Source organism: Macaca nemestrina, chromosome 8 (assembly GCF_043159975.1).
Source record: "Macaca nemestrina isolate mMacNem1 chromosome 8, mMacNem.hap1, whole genome shotgun sequence".
In the NCBI taxonomy this organism is placed as follows: domain Eukaryota; kingdom Metazoa; phylum Chordata; class Mammalia; order Primates; family Cercopithecidae; genus Macaca; species Macaca nemestrina.
The window spans coordinates 113,666,112-113,690,897 of NC_092132.1; the positions used below are offsets into that span (position 1 = coordinate 113,666,112).

The 24,786-nt window shown below is 37.9% G+C and overlaps 1 long non-coding RNA gene across 1 annotated transcript in view; it reads left to right on the top strand.

Annotated features, from left to right (window-relative positions):
- Positions 1-4,689: 4,689 nt before the first annotated feature.
- The window catches only part of LOC139355858 (uncharacterized), a 61,902-nt gene continuing 41,805 nt past the window's right edge, over positions 4,690-24,786 (top strand). Inside the window, exon 1 of the long non-coding RNA XR_011607072.1 lies at positions 4,690-11,157. This is a non-coding gene — a long non-coding RNA (uncharacterized lncRNA). The remainder of the gene's footprint in view (positions 11,158-24,786) is intronic.

Here is a 24,786-nt window from a genome sequence, read left to right on the forward strand (position 1 = left end):
CTTGAAGCTGTGTCTGTGTCTTAGTGCCCCCAGCCTCAGTCACATGGGTGACCGACCTGCAGGATAGATTGGGTCCTTGCACCTGGTTCCTGCACACACATCTGGCCCAGGATTCAGCAACCTTGAGGGTTGAGATGCAGTGGGAGCTGGAGGTGCCCGTGGGCTTGGCCTTGCCCCATGCATGAAGGGGAGACAGCAGATCAGCAATGATTCCACACCAAGTGTCACTGTACTAACCGCTCTTTCACACTCTGGAACTTCCTTCTCTTTACCTACACCACCTTCATACATGATCTGACCATCCCTGTGGTTTTGGATGCCACCTATGTGTTAACGACTCCCTGGTCCACCAGCACCTTCCTTGCCCTGAATTTTCTATATTATATGTTGATGGGCTGGAACTTGAAAGACACAGACATGAAGAGTAAGCCACTAGCACCCCACCCCTCACCACAAACAGATGAGGCTAACAGATGATGGAAACCTCTCCCTCTCAGCTGGGGTGAAGGCTCATAGTGTTTTCAGAGCACTCTAGACAGTTACTACTAACCAATCATAATTGACACATGAGCTGAATTATATTTGCTATCCCTAGAGAAATAGGTAGAACTCATTGAGATGAAACCTACTGGGGACAAACATTAATATCTAAGTAATCAAGCAGAAAGACAGAGAAAATAAAGATGTGGCTTAGCAGAAACGTGTGTGGAAAAGCCTTAAGGGAATTGATTGATAGCAGGTTCAATATGAATATCGATTCACGTATCAAGGCTCACACACACATACACACACACACACACACTTATACTGAAAGCTTTAAAGGTATTGATAGAAGTAATAGTGCACAAGATCTGTGACTGTCCTTCTCTACTTTGCACCGATGAGACCACGGTAGGGACTTGGCCCTCAGTTTGAGAGTTGTAGTTTAAGAAAATTATCAACAAACAGGACATGCCATCTAAAATGGCATGGAGGTGATGCAGGAAGCTTGAATGCATATTCCAATAAGAAAACTGTAAAACAGCTGCTTGACTTTCAGCCTGGTAAACAAAACCTTAAGGGAGACGATAAGTCTCAAGTATTTGATGTATTTAAAGAGATGAGAATACACTTATGCTAGGGACCCACACAATGCAGAATTTAGACCAGTGGATAAAATTCAGCTGTATTTAAGAAAGTATTTAGGCCAGATATGGTGACTCACATCTGTAATCCCAGCACTTTGGGAGGCTAAGGTGGAAGGATTGCTTGAGCGCAGGAGTTTGAGACCTGCCTGGACAACATAGCAACACTCTGTTTCAACAAAAATAAAAAATAAAAAAAAATTAGCAAGGTGTGGTGGTGCATGCCTGTGGTCCCAGCAGAATACTAAGGAGGCTGAGGCAGGAGGAATGCTTGAGCCCTGGAGTTCGAGGCTGCAGTGAACTACAATCATGCCACTGTATTCTAGCCTGGGTGCAGAGCAAGTCCTCATCTAAAAAGGATGGAAGGAAGGAAGGAAGGAAGGAAGGAAGGAAGGAAGGAAGGAAGGAAGGAAGGAAGGAAGGAAGGAAGGAAGGGAAGGAGGGAGGGAGGGAGGGAGGGAGGGAAGGAAGGAAAGAAGGAAAGGAAGGGAAGGAAGGAAGGAAAGGAAGGAAAGGAGGGAAGGAAGCAAGGAAGGAAGGGAGGGAGGGAGGGAGGGAGAGAAGGGGAAGGGGAAGGGAGAGAGAGGAGAAAGGAAAGAAAGAAGAAAGGAAGGTAAGGAAAGAAATAAAAAAGAGAGACAGATGAAAGAAAGAAAGAGAAAGAAAGAAAAGAAAGAGAGAGAAAGAGAAGAAAGAAAGAAAGAAAAAGAAAGAAAGAAAGAAAGAAAGAAAAGAAAGAAAGAAAGAAAGAGAAAGAAAGAAAGAAAGAAAGAAAAAGAAAGAAAGAAAGAAAGAAAGAAAGAAAGAAAGAAAGAAAGAAAGAAAGAAAGAAAGAAAGAAAGAAAGAAAGAAAGAAAGAAAAAGAAAAGAAAGGAAGGGAGGAAGGAGAGGGGAAGGGAAGGGAAGGGGAAAGGGAAAGGGAAAGGAAGAAGGAAGAAGGAAGAAGGAAGGCCTCTAAGTGTAAGATGTTTCATGTCACCAATGGTATTAGGGCAGGTACAAAAATCAATTCTGCTTGTCAACGATTTAACAAATTCCTACAAACCCTATGGAGTTTGGAGGGACGAATTGTTTCTTCAAACCTTGAAGCTTTAAAAATATATAGATTTCTAGGTTCCAATCCACACTTACTGAATCATAATCATCTAGGATAAGGCTGGAATTTGCGTTTTTAACAACTCTTACATGATTCTGACTTGTCAAGTGGGCAGATACGAGAATACTAGACCAGACAATATTGAAAGAGCTTTTCATACTTCCTTGATTCTATTTCTAGTCCCTGTCATAGGAGGCAATATTCATAGTGGGAAGAGTATAGACTCTTGAGCCAGAATGTGTGGGTTCAAAACCCGACTCTGTCTCCCACTAGCTAGATGGTTTTGAGCAAGTCTCCATACTCCATACTTCAGTTTCCTCATCTGTTAAATCAGTATAACAATAGTATCTACCCCTAGAGTGTTGCAAAGAGTAAATGAGTAAATGGGAAAATGGGTAAAGTAAGCACATCAGTGCTTACATATGGCATATATCAGTATTAGCTATTTTCTTTCTGCTCAAAGATGACAAATCCATGTACAAGACAGTTTGATTAATGGATGTATCAGAAGTGGAAGAGAAGGAAATTACTCAAAAACAAAGACCTTATTGTTTCTACCTTTATATTATTAATCATCTTTCAAAATAGTTCCCGCTTTAGTGAAGATTATAATGCAGAACATATGTAAATATTTCTTTGAGTGTTGCGAAGTTATCAAAGCATCAGTATGAATATAAAGATTACTTTCCAGTAACGGAAAACAATAAAAATTGTAGGGAGTTAATGAGGACAGAAACTGACTAAACTGAAGCTACCAGTTTGCAGAGGTTTGTGTGTAAAACTACATCCATCTAACATTTAAAAAATAAAAATAAAGTGTGATGTGCAGATCTTGAGTATACAATATGACAGATTTTGGTAAATGAATATACTCTGTAACTACCATCCCAAATCAAGATAAAGAACATTTTAATTACTCTAAAAAATTCCCTTTTATCCGATTCCAGTCAATTTCTACCACTTTTTAGGCAACATGATTCGGAAATCTATTAATACAGAAGCGCTTTGCTGTTCTTGAGCTTTCTATGAATGGCATCATACAGTATGTGCTTTTTTGTGTCTGACTTCTATATCTACACATTATGTTTCTGAGATTTGGTTATGTTGTTGCATTAATTAATAGATTTTTAAAAAATTTCCAGGTGTTATTTCATTGCATGAATACACCATATCTTGTTTATCAATTCTTGTGTTGATGGGCATTGGGGTTGTTTTGAGGTTTTGGCTTTGTGAATAAAGTTGCTAGAAACATTCTTGTAAAAATCTTTTCTTAATACTAAGTATTTGCACCTTTTAGGTAAATATCTAGGAGTAGAATTTCTACTGCTAGACTTTTTTTGTCGTAAGGTAGATATATGTTTAACTTTATTAAGTACTATCAATCTGTTTTCCGAATTATTTGTTCCATTCCGCAATCCCCTCAGGAATGTGTTGTTCCATATGGTCACTTACATTTGATATTGTTTTAATTTGATGTTAGCATTCATAGTGGGTATGCAATAGTATTTAATTCTTCTTTTAATTTGCATTTCGCTGATGACAAATGATGTTGAGCACCTTTTCATGTGCTTATTGGTCATTTTTATGTCTTCTTTTATGACATATGTAATAAATTATTTTGCCCTTTAAAAAATTAGATTGTCTTTTTATTATTGAGTTGTAGGAGTTAATTATATATTTTGGATACAAGTCCTGTATCAGATACACGTATTACAAATATTTTTCCCCAGGCACTGTCTTATCTTTTTGTTTTCCTAAGGATGTCTTTTATAGGCAGAAGCTTTTGCTCTTTATAAAATCTAATTTATCACTTTGTAATGGTGAATACATTTTGTTTCCTAAGAAATCTGTGCCTGTTGTAATTTCATGAAGATATTATTTTATGTTTTTCTAGAAGATATTTCCTGTTTTTATAGTTTTGGTTTTCACATTTAAATCTATAATCAATGTTATTATTGATGCATGTTGGAAGGTGTTCTTAAGCTTTGTTATTGGTTAAGTTGTATTTAAAACTATTAGGTTCTCCTGATGAATTTCTTCCTTTAACATTATAAAATGTTTTCTTAATCTCTGGTAAAAGGTCTTGTCATGGTATCTATTTTGTCTGATATTAATATAGACACTTCTACTTTCTTAAACTTATTTTCATAGGATGTCTTTTTCTGTCCTTTTACTTTCAACCTGTAAGTGTTCAAAGTGCATCCTTTGAATTCAGTGTATATTTGATCTTGCTTTTTATCTAGTCTGATAGTTTTGGCCTTTTGACTATTTAATTCATTTATATGTAATGTAATTATTAATACGGTTGACTTTAGCTCTATAATTTTGCTCTTTGTTTCTTCCATTTTCTGTTTCGCTAGTCCTTCTTTTCTGCCTTATTTTGGCTTAATCAAATACTTTTTATTAATCTATTTTATTTTCTCTATATTTTTTAGCTTTCTTTCTTTGTATTTGTTTATTTGGTGTTCTAAGAGATTACAATATATAGCCTTAAATTATCACTGCTCCATTTCATATAAAATATAACAGTCTTTCAACAATATTGTTCTACTCTGACCTATTCTTGAGCTACTGTTGTCATATATTTTACATGCCCATACATTATAAACAGCATAATGCACAATACAGTGTTTTAATTTTTGCTTAAATTGTTTGCTTCCTTCAGATAAATCAAGAGGAATTTTAAAAGGTAGATACCCACATATGAATAATTTCTGAGATTTTTCTCTTTTTTTCCCCATAGGTCTGAGTCTAAGTCTGGTATCATTTCCCCTCCACCAGAAGACCTCTATATGGCATTTCTGTAGTACTGGTTTGCTGGCTAACTATTCATTTCATTTTTTTGTTCATTGAGAATATTCTTCGCCTACCTTCAATTTTGAAGAGTATTTTTGCTGGAAATAGAATTCTGAGTAGACAGATGTTTTCTGTTTTTTTGTTTGTTTGTTTGTTTGTTTGTTTTAAATCACTTTGGTTCCTTGAGCAGTTCAGGCCCATTTCCACTCTGGGCCTCTATGCTTGCTGTTTGCTGCCCCTGGACAGCTCTTTACCTTCCTCTTCCCATCTCAGGCTAATCAACATTATCCGGTTCCATTTCACACTTCTCCGAGAACTCTGTTGACTATACTATCCAAAATCACTCTTCTTCCCGCTTACTTTCTCCTTCATTATCCTGCTTACATCCTGTGCAACACTTTAACAATCTTTAATTATAAATTGTAAACAAATTAAAAATTTTTTTGTTTCTTGTCTTTTTCCCTGATTAGCTCCATAAAAAAATGTACCCTGTCTTATTCTCTCCTATATTCATAGCATTCAGCAAAATACCTCACACCACAATAAAGGCTCAATGATATTTCTCGAATGTAGAATGGGTACAATTGAAGTCATAGGGACTTGTAGCTTTGCTAGACTTGAAAAGACATATTGAGTAGTCACATACTGCTAAAGTCTCCAGGACCATATGTTTTACAAACATTGTGCTAGGAAATATAAATACAAAAGTGATGCATCATCAAGGAGCTTTTCCAGATCCTCTGAGTTAGAAACAATCTCCTCTCATCCTCTAGCGCCTGTAACATTTCACTTCATCCTCATTGTAATACTTTTAATGGTCTACCTTGGTGTGTTGCTACTTCTATATCTGTTTTCTGTCTCCAACTAGATTGTCTGACAGGTCCTTGCAGGTAGGAACTATATTTTTCTAACACATATTAGGCAAACCTGCAGAAATAGCCTTTAGGTCTGCAGAAATTTTAGGATACTCTTAATATGGTGGTGGGCTGTAAATGAATTGAATAAGGAAGTTAGCATATTTTTGGTTTAATAAGATGTTCTAGTTCTCTAAGAAAAAGAAGGCTCATATAATTCCAAAGTAATTAGAATTTCAACTGTGCATTATATAAAGCACAGTTCCCACCAAGGACACTGTGTCATGTGTGGGGGAGGACTCCTCTGCCCCTTCTCTGTCTTTGTTCTTGTTTATATGCGCTGCCTTTCCAATTTATAATCCCTGTAGTTTGCATGGCAATAAAGTGCCAAATATTTCCTGCCCATGCCTCTGGCTGCAGAGCATGAGAACTGTTATGGAAAGCGACAGATCAGAATATTTTTTAGATTTGTTGGAGTTCTTAAAAATGCCCATTTTTAAACGTAAATATTTATGCCTATTGCAAGTTGAACCTCTATTTGTTATGGTGAGACCTTTGATTAGCCTGTAGCCTGAAGAGGACCCATATAAATAGCAGTTCGTATTTATTATGACAAGATTAATGGAGAACTCTGGAAGGAATAAACCCTGAAGCTGGTGTTAGTATTCTGATTCCATGCATAGAAGAGGGGAATGGGTCAGCCCTGGATAAGCATTTAAAAACTCACACACTGGTAGTGATAACTTACAGCCTCTGGGTTTGGAGACCATAGTAATCTTACTGAATCATGAATACCTGTGAAATGGAAAGGCAGTATAGCTATAGCACTTTTTTTATGGAATAGCTTTTTTTTTTTTTAAGGTCTAGTATTGTTCTGACAAATTTAAGTTCCCAAAAGCTGTATGATTTTTATGGGAGAATTCTTAGTAAAGTGCAGGTGTATGGTGAGACTGGGGGTTATGATATGAAACTTCTTGTACATTTCCAAGCCCCAAACCAGAGCTTAGAGTATCAGAATCTCCAGAAGTTGTGCCTGGGAATCTGGATTTTATCACGATCTCTGGAGGATGCATCCACCCTCTGAAGTTTGAGAGTCACTATTTGAGAAAATAGGTTTCAACATTTGTCTGTTTTATCTCTGAACTGGCAGTTTGTACCTGAACAGTTGTCAGTCTCTTAGGTTGCTTCCTAAGAAGATCCCAGATACTTGTGGTTTCACTGTTCTTTCCTCATAATTAAATGGACCCTTAATTGAACAATTAGGTAAGTCAGTACCTGATTGTGTGATTGAAACAAAAAAAAAAAAAACAAAGCTAGCTCTCATGCCAACCCACCCAGCTTACTACATACATTTCAAATAGGTCTCTCTAAAATGCTCACTCGGCCATAGGAATGTGAACACCTCCAGGAAACTCTACTCTTTGTTCAGATTGTAGACATGGGCAGTTCTAAGGACACTGACATTCAGTGAGCAGGACTCATTGGATTTGATGCAATCGGAAAGGAACTTTAGGCCTGGCACGGCAGCTCACGCCTGTAATCCCAGCACTTTGGGAGGCCAAGGCAGGTGGATCACTTGAGATCAGGCGATCGAGACCAGCCTGGCCAACATGGTGAAACTCCATCTCTACGGAAAATATAAAATTAGCCGGACGCAGTGGCGCTTGCCTGTAACCCCAGCTTCTTGGAGAGGCTGAGGCAGGAGAATTGCTTGAACTCGGCAGGTGGAGATTGTAGTGAGCTGAGATCGTGTCGCTGTGGTCCAGCCTGGGTGACAGAGCGGACTCCATGTCAAAACAAACAAACAAACAACAAACAAACAAACAAACCTTTATTTCTGTCCTCCATTTGCTCATCCAAATCGTCTCTGTGGGGTTATTTTTTCCAAACTTTTAGATAGAAACTAGGGCAAGTTGCATGAATTTTCACTTATTTTTAAGTAGTAAAGAGTCCTTTGCTTACTTTTAAATACATAAATTCTGTATTTCCTTAATCAATATATCCATGGTAGAGTAGTAATTTTTAAATATTTCCAAAATGTATTACAAGTTAGTTGTACCCTCTTCCAGCGCAGTCCTGCTTGGGGCTGTCTACTTAACATGGGAAAAAAGAGTGCGGGAGGCTTCTCCCTTTGTTCCGCCTGAAGCTTTTGCTTTTCTTCTTTTACCTCAATATGTTGCCCTGGTTCCTCCAGGGCTGATGGATGCAGGTGGAAGGCTAGCAAGGGAAATGGAAGTTTACTTGGTAGATCCTGTGCAAAGCTAGCATGGATACTGCTTGACTGGGCAGGAAGTACGAGTTGATTCTCCTCAGGATGCTTTTGTGAAAGGAAAATAAACTCAGGACCCCAAAATCACTAAGCCATGGGAAATGTCAAGCTGGGAAACCTGCCTCCCATTTTCTTTCTAAATATGATAGCTACAAATATCAAAAGCTACATACCTCCCTCACAATTTTCCCACAAGGAAATTCCTTGTGGACAAAGGGCAAACAGAATTCAAAGTCATCCATCTGAGGCTCACCTGAGACAAATGCATATGTGATTGTTTCCTCGACCCTATTGTTGATATAAAAATGCACATTCACTGAGCCAGACTAAATTCTGTATTTAGTGGGAGGCTGATTAAGGACTCAAAAGAATGCAACCTTTTGTCTATTTTCTACTCATGACCTGGAAGCCCCCGCCTCAAGTTGTCCCACCTTACCTAACCAAACAAGGTACCTCTTACAAATATTGATTGATGTCTCGTGGCTCCCTAAAATGTATAGGAGCAAGCTGTACCCTGACCACTTTGGGCACATGTCCTCAGGACCTCCTGAGGCTGTGTCAGAGATGCGTCCTTAACCTTGGCAAAATAAATTATCTAAATTGAAATTGATTGAGACCTGTCTCAGATACCTTTTGGTTTACAATTTCATGGCTTTTTTCAGGGAATCGTCATTACTTAATACGGGCTAAGTAGCTCCTCTGGGATCACTTTAAGCACCTAGATAACCAGGCGAACACTTCCAGCACCTTTCTGCTGAAGTCTCATTGCCCTCAAATTCAGGCAGCCCTTTCGGGCAGTATCTAAGAAGTCATTAAATCAGCTTCTTTCATACAGGGGACACATAGTCTGTGGGAAGCTTTCACATATCCTTTCTTCTGACAAGCTTTGAGAACGCAGGTCATGCCCAACTCTGTCATCTTTTATACTTTGCCACCAGAGAAGATAACAAACCACAGTCTCTAGCCCTTTGGGTCTTGCAGGTGATGTCAGAGTTCAACCTACCACGTCCCAAGTAACAAGAAGGTACTCCTCAAACCCTCTAGGTAGTTCTGTGCAATCCCTTCTCCACAGGCTTACGGTGAGGGAGAACTCCATGGTCCCACATGGAACTCACGGTACAATATAGCTCTCTCTTAAGAAAGTCTCTACCCATTTCTTTCTTTCTTCTTCAGTCTCTTCTTTGTACTGGTGGCGAGTGGTCAGCACAGGTTCGTGACTACTTCCCCTGGATGTTCTGCACTGATACTCTCTTACCTCATTTTGGTAATGTGGATATAGTTATCATCTGTGTCTAGGACTTCCCAGTAGGGCTTCGACTGGGACACTCAAACAGAAAGTGTTTCCATTTTAACATCTCTTCAAAATAGTAAAAGTAGCGAGCCCATGTTGATCTCTTGTTATGTGCTGGGCACTCTCACATACATGCCACATCTCACTCAGCCCTCCCCACAATACTGTAAGAAAACAGAAGTCCAGAAGGGTCAAATAATTTGCATAAAGTTATCCAGGTGGCAAGTTGCAAAGCTGTCTCATTATTTTCTTTTCAGGGAAAGAGGAATAACTTTGTCTCTTAGAAATTAAATACTATGCATTGATAAAAACAAATGCTACAGCTTTCAGTCCTGGCATTTACAATGCTAGAACAGAATTTTGTACTCATTTGCTAAACATTGTTTTATATATATGTCTCTTTTTTTTTGAGACAGGGTTTCACTCTGTCATCCAGGCTGTCATCCAGGCAGGCAGTAGCACTATTATAGCTCACTGTAATCTTGAACTGGGCTCTCAGCCTCCTGAGTAGCTAGGACTACAGGTGTGTGCCACCATGCCTGACTTTTAAAAATTTTTTTGAGACCAGATATTGCTATGTGGCCCAGGTTGGTCTTGAACTCCTGGCTTCAAGCTATCCTCCTGCCTCGGCCTCCCAAATCATTAGGATTACCAGCCATTTTCATATCTTTTTCACCTAGTTCTTACAACACCTAGTGATGTGATCCGCCTTGTCTTCGTCTTGTAGGTGAAGAAACAGGCTAGAAAGAAGTTTCGTAACTTCCTCTAGATCACAAAACTAGAAATGACTGGAGTCAGAATTAAAATCCAAAGTTTCAGATCATGACCGACTTTACTTTTCTCTCTATTCTGAAGGGACGTACTAGCTGAAGGAATATGTTTCATTATGAGTCTCAGCTCTGTGGCAAACATTTAAAGCTATTTGGTTAAAGCTGCTTTCTAACATAAATTGGCTCTAGATTAGTCAAGATTTTTACTAAACTTCTGAAAGCAAAGAGCATCTTATCCATATTGGAATCTCTAGTACCTGGCCCAAAGTTGATACTGTATTAGTGAATTCATTAAATGAATGAAAAAGTGAATGAATAGATTGTCTTCTAAATTCTGGTAGAAAGTAAGACTCCACATGAGTCAGATTGATGTATTATTCTCCTCCTGGCATTTGCATTTTATAAAATAATCCTAGAAGAAACACCTAAATGAATGATGCCTAAAGTTAAATTTTTAATACTGTCATTGGAGTAGAGTGGAAAGGAATTAGGATAGAGTTTTTCTCTGGAGTCTCAATTTTCACTGCAGAGATGAGAGCTATTATGTCTATATGCTTTAGAGAAAAATAGAATACATCTTTGTTTGAGTATAAAATGTCCAGAAACACCTTAACGCAATTCAAAGAAGGACGCTATAATAATTTAAGCCATCCAAAAATGAAATAAGCTGCTTCTAACATATTCATAATTAGTCCTCTGCTAAGAGACCTGTTGGCTGTGTTCTGCAAGGAAGGGATTGAAGTGTTGGTGGGACAGACCAGGCTCTCAGATACTCTGTCCCTGAACTTCTGGAGATGCTAGGATTCATTCAGGTGGTTGACGACTGGATGCAGCTAACCAGGTCTGTCTGTTGTCCACAGGTCTGAGGCGCAATTACAGATGTACCATCTGCAGTGTCTCCCTAAACTCAATAGAACAGTATCATGCCCATCTGAAAGGATCTAAACACCAGACCAAGTAGGTACTTTTGTGCTTTCACTCTTCAGTTTCTTCGATGTAATTTTTAGTAAGATGACTAAAGGCTCAACATTTCATTTATTTCTAAATAAGTAGAGTGGAAATTATATCTCTTTTGCTTCAAAGTTCACATGATATTTATGCTTACTTGAAGAATGGCTTCTTCCCTTTATTTGGCATGAGTAATAAGAATCTTCTCCTTTTTTCATTTTTTCAAGGACAGTTTAGCATACTTTTATGAGATTAGGACATATTAAAATCTATGCTAAGTGTTTTAAAATCAATAATATTCTTCTTATTTGTAGGATGTACCAAACTTTGGTGACAAATTCTATGAATGTCTTCTACCACTTTCCCTTTCTGGATGAATATTGTTGATTATTATAGAAGCATAACAAATCCCCCAGGATATTAAGTCATTTATATACATAACTATTTCCAAGTGAATGGAAACTTATTCCATTTTTTCAAAGAGTCTCATAATTTTAAGCTAAGAAAGGCTCACCAGGCACCATTTCACCTCTATTTATACTATGCAGCTCTTTAAAAACCACTGGACATTTTTAAACCAGCTGTTACGACTGTTAATAAAATGCTAATAAAATATGAAAAAAGCTAAGAATGTCTCAAAAAGATGTAATTTTCCTGAGCATAATAGTTTTCATTTCTCTAATATTCATTAGGAGGATCATTTAACAGATTGGACTGTGTCAACACCTCATGAATTATGAATGTTAATTCAACAAACATTTATCGAGAGCCCACTATGTGTCATACTCCAAGCTGTGCACTGGGGAAGAAAAGACGAATAGGCTGGGCACAGTGGCTCACGCCTGTAACCCCAGCATTTTGGGAGGTCGAGGTGGGCGGATCACGAGGTCAGGAGATAGAGACCATCCTGGCCAACACGGTGAAACCCCATCTCTACTAAAAATACAAAAAATGAGCTGGGTGTGGTGGCATGTGCCTGTAGTCTCAGCTACTCAGGAGGCTGAGGCAGGAGAATCTCTTGAACCCAGGAGGCGGAGATTGCAGTGAACCAAGATCGGGCCACTGCACTCCAGCCTGGGCGACAGAGCAAGACTTCGTATCAAAAAAAAAAAAAAAAAAAAAAAAGATGAATACATTGAGTCCTTCCTCTTCCCCCTGCCAGGCTGAGGAAACAGCTGTGTAAACCCACAGATTGTTCTCTAATGCCACGTGTGCACCCGGAGCTTTAAGCATGGGGGAGGGAGTAATCCAGGGCAAGCTTTAGAGGACACTAGTGCAGAGGCTGGGTGCATGAGGATGAGGTTATGGTCTGATTTTGCTCAACGCAGTATCCTTGTATCCTAGCACAGCACCAGATATATTTTAGGGTCTTTATACACTTGTTTGATTAAATGAATATGTGATTTCCAAAGATGAGTAACAATTTCCTAAGCAGGAAAATGAAATGGAGCATTACAAGCAAAGAAATTGTTTCACAAAGATATTGTAAAGACGTACATCACAGCGCGTCTGGGTCAGGTGAGAAAATTTAAACCCAGAGTTAGTTACTGGCTCTCAGTTTTCTCAATATTCTGCCTTGTGAGTCAAAGCCAATTCCATGGCTTGCATTACTCTGGTCCACCCGGAGGACTCTTATCAGGATAATTCTTCAAAAAGAAGCGTTTCCTTGATTTGTTATGGAATACTGAAGTTCTTATATTGATTATTGGATACTGCTCATCCCCCCAAGCTGTTTTCATCATTTCTCTAAGTAACATTTTGCTACAGGCACCATATATGTTTGAATTAACTTATATCTGATATGCAGACAGACACACGAATACCTGCAACAAAAAAGACAACTTTTTGGGAGCATGTATTCATCGCTCAATACATAGAAAAAGATAAACGATGACTTTACATGGTATGAATTATGTACATAACTAATATAGATAGTACTTCCAGATTCAGAAAAATGTCTCTCTTCTCTGTTCTGTACATATATAACTTCATGGGCTAGAATCTGGGCTAGGTATTTTCACGTCTATTTTCTCATTTAATTCCCTTAACTACCCTTGAGATAAACATTAATATTATTGACCCGGTATCTTATATGAGAAAACTAATGCTCAGAGAGGTTAAGTGACTTGCCCACTATCACCCTGACAGCTGATGGCACGGCCAGCACTGATCACAGTGGTGTCTGACTTATGTCTCTACTTACTGATTCAGTTACCATGAACTTAGGCTTGGAACGAGAGCCAACAGAGAGTAGCATGTGAATTTTGAAAAGAGGTTACCACTTCCTTGAAGTGATTTAAATAGGCAAGACTTCAGAATGGAACATCTCTTACAGTGCTGCCTTCTTTCATATCAATAAGATGTTATTCATTCCTAACTCAAAAGCACAAAGCTGCTCTCTTTATGAAGTGTAAAATTAAAGAAAGGTGAAGAAAATAATTATACTGTCCTGTTTCATATACCTGTTTTATCTGCCCTCAGACTTAATTTGTATATCATGTGTGGGCATGCTTGTGAGAGAGAGAGAGATTGAAAGCGAGAGAGAGAATAAATGATAAATGTTCAATTCTTTTGTCTGTTTATAAAAATCGAATTGTTTTCTTACTAATGGTAGAAGTGTCTAATTTTTAAGGAAGTCAAATTTATCAGTCTTTTTTTATGCTTAAAGCTTTTTGAGTGCTATTTAAGAATTCTATGCTTATCCTGAGGTCGTAAAGATAATCTCTTATGATATTATGTTGTTTTTCCTTACAAATATAGGTCTTTGATCTGCCTAGTGTTAATTTTATGCAGAGTGTGAAGGAGAGATCAAGTTTCATGATTTTTTAATACAGATACCAATTAATCCAATACTATTTACTGAAAAGACCATCACAGAGCTTTTTTGTAAATCAAGTGATTTACATATATGTGTACATGTGTGTCTGTCTGTATATTCTGTCTCAGTGTTATATTTCTTTTTATGCTAATGTCCCATTACTTATTTCCTATAGTTTTATAGTGTCTTGATATCTGATAGAGTAAATCTTCTAATTGTATCTTCTCATTCAAGACTGTCTTCACTGTTCTTTCCTCTTTGTGTTTCCCTATAATTTTTAGAATCAGCTTGTCAACTTCCTCAAAAATTCCTTGAAAATACTAAGTTTTCTAATCCATAATTATGGTGTATACCAGCGTTTGTTTATATCTTCTCTAATTCTTTCAATAATGTTTTGTAGAGGTCTTAAACATCTTTATTTAGATTTAGTCCTAAGAATTTGTTATTTTGGGATACGATAATAAATTTTACTATTTAATAATTTTGTTGTTAAAATTAATTACTAAATTAAATAATTAAAATGTATTATTATTTATAATTGATACATAATTGTACATATTTTTGGGACCTAGTGTGATATTTTGATATGTATTTATAATTAGCAAATTCATCATCTCAAACATTTATCATTTCTTTATGTTGGGAACATTTACAATCCTCTCTTCTAGCTATTTGAAAATATGCAATACATTTTTGTAGAACACTAAAACTTGTTTCTTTTATATAGATGGAGTTCCCATACATTTTTAGGCTTTTTTATTCTTTATTATTTTTCTATTTTGTCTGCCTGAGTTATTTCAAAAGGCCTGCTTCAAGCTTAGAAATTATTTCTTCTGCTTGAACTAGTCTGTTTTTTTACATTCTTGATTGTACTTTTTATTTCATTCATTGAATTTGTCATTGCCAAGATTTTTTTTGGTTATCTTTTTTGAGGATCTAAATTTTTGTTGAATTTCTCATTCTGATCATGAATTGTTTTTCCAATTTTCTTGAATTGTCTATCTGATTCTCTTGTATCTCACTGAATTTCCTTAAGATTTTTATTTTGAATTCCTTTTCTGGCATTTTGTAATTTCCTTTTTTATGGCTCTATTACTAGGGAATTCTTCTTCTTCTTCAGAGGTGTCATGTTTCCTTCACTTTTCATGTTTTTTATGTCTCTACATTGATAACTGTGCATTCAGTAGAATAGTCACCTCTTTCAATTTTATGAAACAGCTTTCATAGAAAAAACTTTTTCCTGTAGATGGATCCCAGGGTCTCAGTAGAGTGTACTGACTTTGATTCTAGGTAAACACAATAGTATAGTTTTTGTATAGTTTCTCCAGCTGTAATTCACATTAATGATGTTGTAAATGCCTCAGTGACCTCAGCTGTAGGAGTTTGTTGTGGCAGTGGTGTGGCTTTGCTGAAGGTGAGCTTACTGAACTGGTTCTCAGTCTGGGGACATAGCCATGCATTTGGTGGGTTAGCTGACTCTGGAATTGACTCTCTTGGGATGAGGCTTTTGAGCTGTTTCTCCAACCCAGGGCATAGGGGTTTGGTGGCTTGGGCTTCTCAGGGGTGTGTCTACATGGGGTGAGTCCACAATGCTGTTTCTCTGGCTGGGCGCATGACTTACAGTAGCTTAGCAATTCAGGGACATGTCTGACAGGCTGTTTCTCCAGCCAATGGTGCTAGGGAAGATTATCTGGGGGCAGGTTTGCTGAGCTGCTTGGTTTGGACAGCCTGAGGTTGACTTCCCTGCTGTGCAAAATTAGAGTCGTGGCCATTTCTGAGCCTCAGCTTTGAGCAGCCAGGGTGGTCATGTTGCAGCCACTCATGTGAGCTTGGTGAAACGACAGCAGAGTCCCAAGTCTAGAAAGGCACAGTGGCTATCAGCTCCCCAGAGCACGTCATACTCCAGCAGTGACTTTGATTTCAAAATAATGCCATGCTGCAACAGCTTGGATGATGGGGTTACAGTCAGTACGCAATGTGGGCTCCTACTTTGGATAATGTAGCCACATGAATTCTAAGCATCTCCTAAACTGGGCTCAGGACTTGTGAGGACTTTGGGATTCCCCTGTAGTAAGAACTACAGGTGTCTGCAGTGATTATGTGGGCTGGTGAGGGTGCTTCTGTCTATCTTTTCTCTCCATTGGAAAGTCCTTTTTGGCTCTGAGTCAACTGTGATGGAGAAGACAGGGTAACAGAGGTGGGTGCCGTATTTCCCTCTTTATGCTGCTATCCTGGGCTTTTGTGCTCCACAAGGATTTTGCCCATTTTTTGTTGTACTTCAACACTCTCCTTCAGACACTCCAATCTTTATTATTTTGTTTATTTTTTGTGGGAGGAACAAATGCCAGGCACCACTAGTCAGCCATCTTGCTGATGTCTCCTTACTTATATTCTGTCTGCATATTCTACCCAAGAGAAACAGGTAGTTGAAAACCTTTAACTATAAATATGGATTTGCCTATATATCCCTTTTTCTGTATATTTTTTGGCTTTATATATTCAAAGTATATTATTAGATACTTACAAATATAAATTTTAAAAATTTATTTCCATTCATTTGGCCCTTTGTATCAACTTTTATTCATCACGAAATGTTTTTCTTTTCCCTGGTATTATTTTTTTCATTAAAGTATACTCCTTCTGATAATAGTATACATCAACATCAACTACACTAACTCTTCAAAGCTTTTAAGTATTTCAAATATTTTTCCTTTAAATTTAATAATATCCAGATTTTATTTTGCTTTCAGATGGAAGGTTAGTGTGATAACAGTTACTCTACCATAGTTGAAAATGTGAGTCAGCCAAATGTATTTAACTATTGCAATCTGACCAATTAAATAAATGTAAGTATTCAGGTGCCAGTAATTATAGAGGTATCAGATTTATATTTTTAGTAATAATATCTAAAGAAGTGCTCATAAGAAAAAAGATTATTAAACTGTGTGTTGTAAAGAGCACTGAATTGTGAGTCAGGAGATTTTAATCCTCTTGCAACTTTGCCACTGAGTGACCTTGTACACTGACAAATCTTTTCTCAATCTTAAGTTCTCTCATGGATTAGTGATTAGTGATGACAAGAACATGACAAATATGGGTCCACTTTCCATAAATTTAGCTTTAAAATTGTTCTCAAAACAGGTTTCCAGATAGTCTTTGCCATTTTATTGGAGCTAGTACTTGGTATGTATAGTGGGCTGAATAATGTCTTTCCAAAATTCAGGTTCCCCCCAGAGCCTCAGAATATGACCTTAGATGTAAATATGGTCTTTGTAGATGTAATCAGTTAAGACTCTCCAGATGAAATCACCCTAAATCTATAGTGAGCCTTAAATCCAATGCCTGATTACTTTAAAAGAGAAAGGAAAGGGAGATTTGGATACACAGAGAATAAGGCTAAGTGCAGATGAAGGCAGAAATTGGAGTTATGTTTCCACAAACCAAGGAATCACCAGGAACTGGAAAAGTCGAGGAAGGATTCACTCCTAGAGCCTTTGGAGGGAAAGTGATGAAGCTGACACCTTGATTTCACACTTCTGGCCTCCAGGGGTTGTGATTAATTCTTCTCTTATGGAGAGAATGAATTTCTGCTGTAAACCACCCACATTGTGATACATTTTAGGCAGCCCTTTAGATACATTTTACTAAGCCGCTACTTACAATGCCTGCCATGGTGATGATGATGATAGAGATGATGCCACCATGGATAACTGGAGTGTAACTTGTGAGCCTCTGGAGTACAGCAACAAATTTAATTGTTCTGAAAGTATTATCACATCTAAAATGCACAGCATTCTTGTAGCTGGCCAGATGTTCGTATGTCCAGGTTATAGGTTAGAAAATTGAGTCTCAGAGAAGTTAAATGACTTTTCCAAGGCCCTAAAAGTAATTTTTAACAGAGACAAGAGTCAGGTCATATGCCCTTATTACTATTACTGTTATGATAACTAATCAAACTGTAATTGTCAGATTGCTCTTTGCTGGTAGTAACACAGACATGGTCTTTTACTTTTTTGGTCAAAAGCTGTAAACAGCATAATGGCAGTCAAATTTCTCTCCATTGTTAAACAGCAAGAGAAATGTTAACTATCTGATGAGATTAAAGGTTTAGAAATGCAAATGCTCCTGGCAATATGTAAAGCAATTGCCTATTAGTAGATTTTTCAGGGTTTCCAAGGGATATATTCTGTCAATTAGTACAAATGATTAAAATAAAATGTAAAGGCACTGTAAGTATGTACCATAGACTAATGAACAATTCCCCCTTAATATACTTAAATTTGAGCTTAGGGAACACTCCAGGCCTCAGGACATTATGTTACCTAGAAATAAAGGATATGAAAGTTGTCATTACTTACTTTGATACTTCAGTTGGTTGAAAATGAGACATAAGTGTCTAAGATAATAAATCAGACTGACCAAAAATTAGTACTAATTTCTAAATCTGCTTCTTCCTTTGAGAAGAGGCCTTAACATGTGATATCCATTGGTTTCTCTGAGGTTTTTTCCCAACTGGTATGAATCCTCATGACAAAGACCTCAGATTATTTATTTCCCCATTATACTCAGTTATTTGGGAAGTACTTGAATGAATGTTCAGACTAATTTTCAGGGATGGAGTATCTTTGTTTTAAATATTTTGGAATTCACTTCCCACATTCAGTGCACTAGTGAGTTAGCTGAGGGCTGCACAGTAAGAAATAAGACTCTTTTGTAAGATACGTGAACCACAAAGAACCTTGTATATTTAATAAAAAATAAAAGCAGCTTAAAAGCCTGAGAAGATGTTCTCTTTGAAAACAATCAGACAAACCGTAAATCATGCATGGATCTCAAAAGCTAAACATATTAATATTCTTTGTAGAATTTTCAATGTAGTTTACTGATATTAACCAAGAACTCCAATAACCAAGAAACCTGAGACTTCAGTATTGTGCTTTTCATGAGAAAGCATTTTTTTTTCTAACAAATACAAAATATATATCACCAGTAAAGTTTTGAGATAACAGGCCATAAGAAAATATTGAAAATAGAGCTATCCTTTTCCAAATAATGTAAAGTTATTTCTCTTCAGCTGATAATCATTTGTAAGCTGCTAGAAAAGCTCTGAATAAAGAATGAAATCTGGAACTCAAGGCTAATTCTTTGCTTGCCCCATTTTATAATTCTGAACGTAAAAAACAGCTCTTCTCCCTGAAAGTGAGACTTGTGGTGTGTCATTAAGTCTTTCTAGCTAAGGGCTATCTGGGTAATCAGCATCACTGTGACAACGGCAGGGATGGGACTGTGTCACAGCCTTTGGGCCAAAGGGTGCTTTCTACCTAGCCCTGTCTTTAATTGGTAGAACATTGAAGTCCACTATTGTTAAGAGCCTTCCCTTCTATGAGGAAGGCCTCAGAAGAAACAGGCTCTAACTTCTCACATAGAAAAGGCAGTAGCTTTAAAAGGGAATTTCAGAGATGCCGAAAAAGACTGTATATATCTCTCTATATCTACAGCACTAATACACAGGCAATTTTAGCAGCTCTATTTTTCCTAAGTTACACTTGCATCCTTTTGCTATACATGCCGTACCTAGGGATACATTATAATTACAGTACGTGACTAGATGAGGTGTTTTGCAGACTTGAAAAGAACTAAATGGGGAGCATGTTCATTCTTTCGTATCACTTCTGGAATTACCGATGACACCTAATATTGTTTAGCTCATTCATTTCCTCCCTGCTTCCTTCTTGGGGGACCTATAATCATTATTTTGTCTTGCTTGAAATTTGCATGAGTCATGATTGCCTCCAGAGTGGTTCCGAGCTGATGATTTAATGTCTCAGCTTTAATTGTGTACCCCATGGAATACCTCTCATGCTCTTATGATGCTGCTTCAGTTTTGTCCTCCAGTACCAATCTCCAGGGGTGCAAGGCCATTACCCAATGTGGTTCTGAGAAGTTTATTTGCATCAAGGAAGAAAAGAACTGGAAGGAGATGGCTGGAGTCATATAGACCTGGCCTGGGAAGCAGATGGCCAGAGTCCCAGGGTCAGCCCTGCCTCTCACATCCTGAGTGCCTTTAACAACTTCACAAGCTTCTTCTTTTTTTTTTTTTTCTGTTGCTGTTCTTTGTTGTTTTTGAAACAGGGTTGCTCTCTGTTGCCCAGGCTAGAGTGCAGTGGTGCCATCTCAGCTCACTGCAACCTCCATCTCCTGGACTTAAATGATCCTCCCACCTCAGCCTCTGGAGTAACTGGGACTTCAGGCGCACATCACCATACCTGGCTTTTTGTATTTTTAGTAGAGACAGGGTTTTGCCATGTGGCCTCGGCTGGTCTCAAACTCCTGGTCTCAAGCGATCCTCCTGCCTCTATCTCCCACAGTGCTGGAATTATAGGCATGAGCCACCGCATGTAGCCCCACAAGTTACTGTTAAATAAACCAATTGAGCTGCAGTTGAATACAATGCTATGCATAGATTTCAGTTATACAATTTGATGGGTTTTTGACAGTCATCTACACCATGCAACCATCAGCCCAATCGAGATATAGAACATTTTCATAACCACCAAAGGTTCTCTTGGACTCCTTTTTGCCCAGTTTCCTACCCCCATCACAGCTAACCATTATCTGATTTCTATCACTGTAGCCTAGTCTTGTCTATTCTAGAACTTAATGGAATAATATGGCATGCTTTCTTTTTTGTCTGACTGCTTCTGCTCAACATAATGTTTTTGAGAGTTGTTCACATTATTACACGTGTCGTTAGTTCTTTCTTTTCCTTTGTGGATTTGAACAAAACAAGTTCCCTCACTGAGTTTTAGTGTCCTCATTTGAAATGTGAGGAGTTGGAATACGAGGTAGTCAAGGTTCCTATCAATTCCAACAATCTCTAATATTATGACCTTAAAGTTTAACTGAAGTTTCTTTAGTGTTTTTATATTTTCCAGCTGGCAAAAGGTTGTCTGTAAAATCTTTCTTCTCCAGTGCTTACTTCTTTACTGCATGGTGGCCCAGAAGCTGACCCACCCTCCAGTTGGGTCCAGCTAGGCCTACTACAAAGAACAACATTATGGAGGCCTCTTTTTCCTGTCCTTACATTAAAGGAAAGGGGGCTGTTCAGGTGGTTCTGACTTGGAGCAGAAGGGATAAAGTCGGTTTTACAGGGAGAAAGTGAAGAAAGGAACTTATTTTCACTTTATTTCCTACTATGAATGCAGAGCACAAACTCTAATGACTTCTCAGGCAAATACAGTGATGGGTAAGAGGGAGTCCAGAAGGTTCTAAAGGAGACCCTGGCTCCTCCTCTGAGCAGCCCAGGCTGCTGGGCTTATCCTCATTCTGGGTCTTCTGTAAGTTAGTGTAGCGCCTTCTCATACATTTCACCAAATTTCATAAGAAATTAAAATATGTCCCTTTGTAAACTATAGCTGACATTGATTTTTACAAAAACTTTAGTAGAATTTTGAGTTTAGCCAACATTTCTCTGATCTCTTAGAAGTTGTGGATTGTGGAATACCTGGCAATTGAGTTAAATAAATGAGAAATGTCACTTCATTTAATTAGATTTTGCTGGGGAAGTAGAGAGAGAAGATAAGCTGGGAATGGACATGCCCTCAACTGTGCTCCTGAATCAGTTTTCTATCACTTCTCTTTGGGGTAGAGGATAAGAGCCCATTTCGGCTGGGATTTTCATTTTGTAGATGGAGCAGAGGTGTGAATTACTGGACAAATCAGCCCCCTCATCCCATATAATTTAGTCCCATAATCAAAATCCATTGAGCACCGACTATCTGGGACATTAAAACAGGCCCTAGGGGCAATGCAAAGTGATTATAGAGATGATTGTACCTTGTAACAAGTTAATAATCTAGTTGAGGGGATGCAACAAGTAATGATTAGAGTTAAAGTCAACATATGATATGGTGAGTACAAGAGGTGCAAAACATGGGTAGAATTCAGGGGAAGGAGTAATTGCATCTTCCTGAGGCCATCAAGAAAGGTTATTGTGGAGTGGGTCCAGTAATGTGTATTGGGAATGAGACTGGCTGAGTTCAGTCCTGAACCTATCTACTAATTCTGTGACCTTGAACAGATACCTAAATACCTTGTTATGGCTTAGTTTCCATATCTGTGAAATGTAATAGTTATAAAAATACCTACGCAAACAGACTCTAGTGAGGATTGAGTTTTAAGAACAAAAACAACAATAGCAATTATAATAAGTACTAAATGGGCCCTGAGGAATGGGTAGATGAATGTTGAGGTGTAATCCTCAATGCTTCTATTCCAAAATTATGAAAATACCCAGAGTTTTTCCTTGTATGGCTCGTTTCTTGCCCAAGGTTGGGGTTTCTGGATTCTCACAAAGTTCTGGCCAGCTCAGGGTTTAGAACCCCATGGATCTCAGTGAAGCTGCGGGATAGAAGTGATCCAGGAAAGGTCTCGAAAGACGATTCTCATTCTGAGTTTCTTGTGGTCTTCTGCCTCATTTTATACAACAGTTTCAAGCTTGATATTCAGTCCTGCACTCTCAGAAGAAACGTTTCCTGAATGCTCTCAATTATATGTGGCCATTACACCCTAATTTCTCACTCAGACTCCTCACTTCCTCCAGCTCTTTGATTACCAAGTTCATTTTATCAGTCATGTACAATTAGCATATTATTCTCTGGAGACCATGGAGTATTAAGCTTGACAATAAATACAATAAATGAAGGTATTTTCCTGGCTGAATTTCCTAAAATCAATCTCCCAGTGGTCTGTGAGATCTCTGCATGGAGTTTCTTTACCATTTTGATTTTAGGAAGGTTGTTTTTCTTCCCATTTGCATTTTTCGTTTTATTGTTAAACATATATACACTGCCTACTCAGTAATCTTTATGCTACCACTGATAGTATATTCTGGCTAATCTCAACATTCAATGATTAAATCGGAGTGATGACATTTGTTAAATGCTATATTTTCCAGAGTTTGGAGAATTTTTTCAAAAAACAAATGATGTCTATGCATGACAGAGACAACTCTTTAAGTGTTAAACACTGTTATTTAGGTAATAATTTAGTGATAAACATTTTAAAGTTTTTTTCTTCTTCTTCTTTCTTTTGAGACAGAGTCTCACTCTGTCGCCCAGGCAGGAGTGCAGTTGCATGATCTCGGCTCACTGCAACCTCCGCCTCCTGGGTTCAAGTGATTCCCCTGCCGCAGCCTCTGGAGTAGCTAATTTTTGTATTTTTAGTAGAAACGGGGTTTCACCATGTTGGTGAGGTTGGTCTTGAACTTCTGACCTCAGGTGATCCACCTGCTTCAGCCTCCCAGTGTGCTAGGATTACAGGTGTGAGCCAGCATACCCGGCTTTTCTTCTTTTTTGAGTTAATGTTATCTAGACTCTTCTATATTGTGTTAAGAATAGCCAGATATAACCAGAATCTACACCTCATTCAGAATATAAACATATATAAATATCAATAGTAATATGTATTACCTGCAATAGTCCTTAACAGCAAATAGGAACCATGTGCTTTTTCTTTAGCTTTTAGAGTAACAGAAAAATCTCAGTCCATTTCATGCCAAGTAGTCAAATACAAATAAAAAATCTATAAAGTTTGCTTTCAGAAATGTTGGTGATATTTCAAGCTCTAGGACACAATTAGTTCAAAGTTCTATCTACAGCCTCTGGTGCTATTGTACTCTCCAGAGATATATCTGTCTTTTCTCTTCCTTATATAAGTGCCCTTCCTTCTAAAGACACCCAACAGGATAACATGTGCACTCTACTCTTTTTGATTTCTAAAACCATCACCACTGAACTGATTTCTATTCTAACAAAAAGATCTTATAAATGCCTTAAATAGATGAGTTTCAGACCTCTGGTTTTATTTCCTGGGACATGAATAAAGTTCAAATAATACATTCTGTTTTCTGACATCATTCCAGAGCTAAAAGACCTAAGCTTACTAGATAACTCAGATGTCATGGATAGATAGCTTACTAAATTAGCATCTAGTTGTCCCTTAGTATCTGTATCGGAATGGACACTTTAAGTCTCTGTGTAGGTGGGTCTAATTGGGTGTGTTTAAGTTTCTCATTTTAAATCTAGCTTTTGGTCAGCATAATTCCTATTAAAGGCAACTGAGTAGGGGGGAGCTTCAGATTTTTCAGTATCCTCCATACCAGAAGGTTTGGAAGTCATACAGGTTTCTATTTCTTAGTCTTGGAACCAGATGTCATCATTTCTGTATTCTACATCCTGTAAGTGTCCTGAAAGTAAAAGTGCACCTCCCATGAAAAGGAGAGATCAGGTCACAGTGTAATTTGGGAAAGTCATCCCAGCCTGGAAATTGAATGACCACCCTCTGCTGCACCCCTTCTGAAAGTAATAGGAAAGAGGTCAGGCTCTCTCACACCCACATGTCAGGAAAGCATCAGCACAAGTTAAAAAAAGATTTGATCTATGCTCTTCATTCTATGTGCACATTGGAGAGGCAGCTTTCATTTCAAAGTTCCTCTAAAGAAACTCAGTATAAAATAACTAGTCAACCTTTTGGAGCATGCAAGTGATATTTCTGGAGCGAATCTAGAGAGTTTATTTCTGTGGTTGAAATCTGGTCCACTCACGATCTGGAGGTTTTCAGTGAGATAGTGTGTCATGGTGGAGAAACATGAGACTATTCCTTGATTTGGTCAATAGTTTAGCAAATATTTATTAAGTGACCCACCCAGTCTGTGCTAGGCTCTGCATCACATAGTAAATAACAAGTAAATAAATTGCATTTCTTATCCTTGAAGTGTTCATGTAATTTTTAAAATGCCTAAACGCTAAAGCTCTATGATT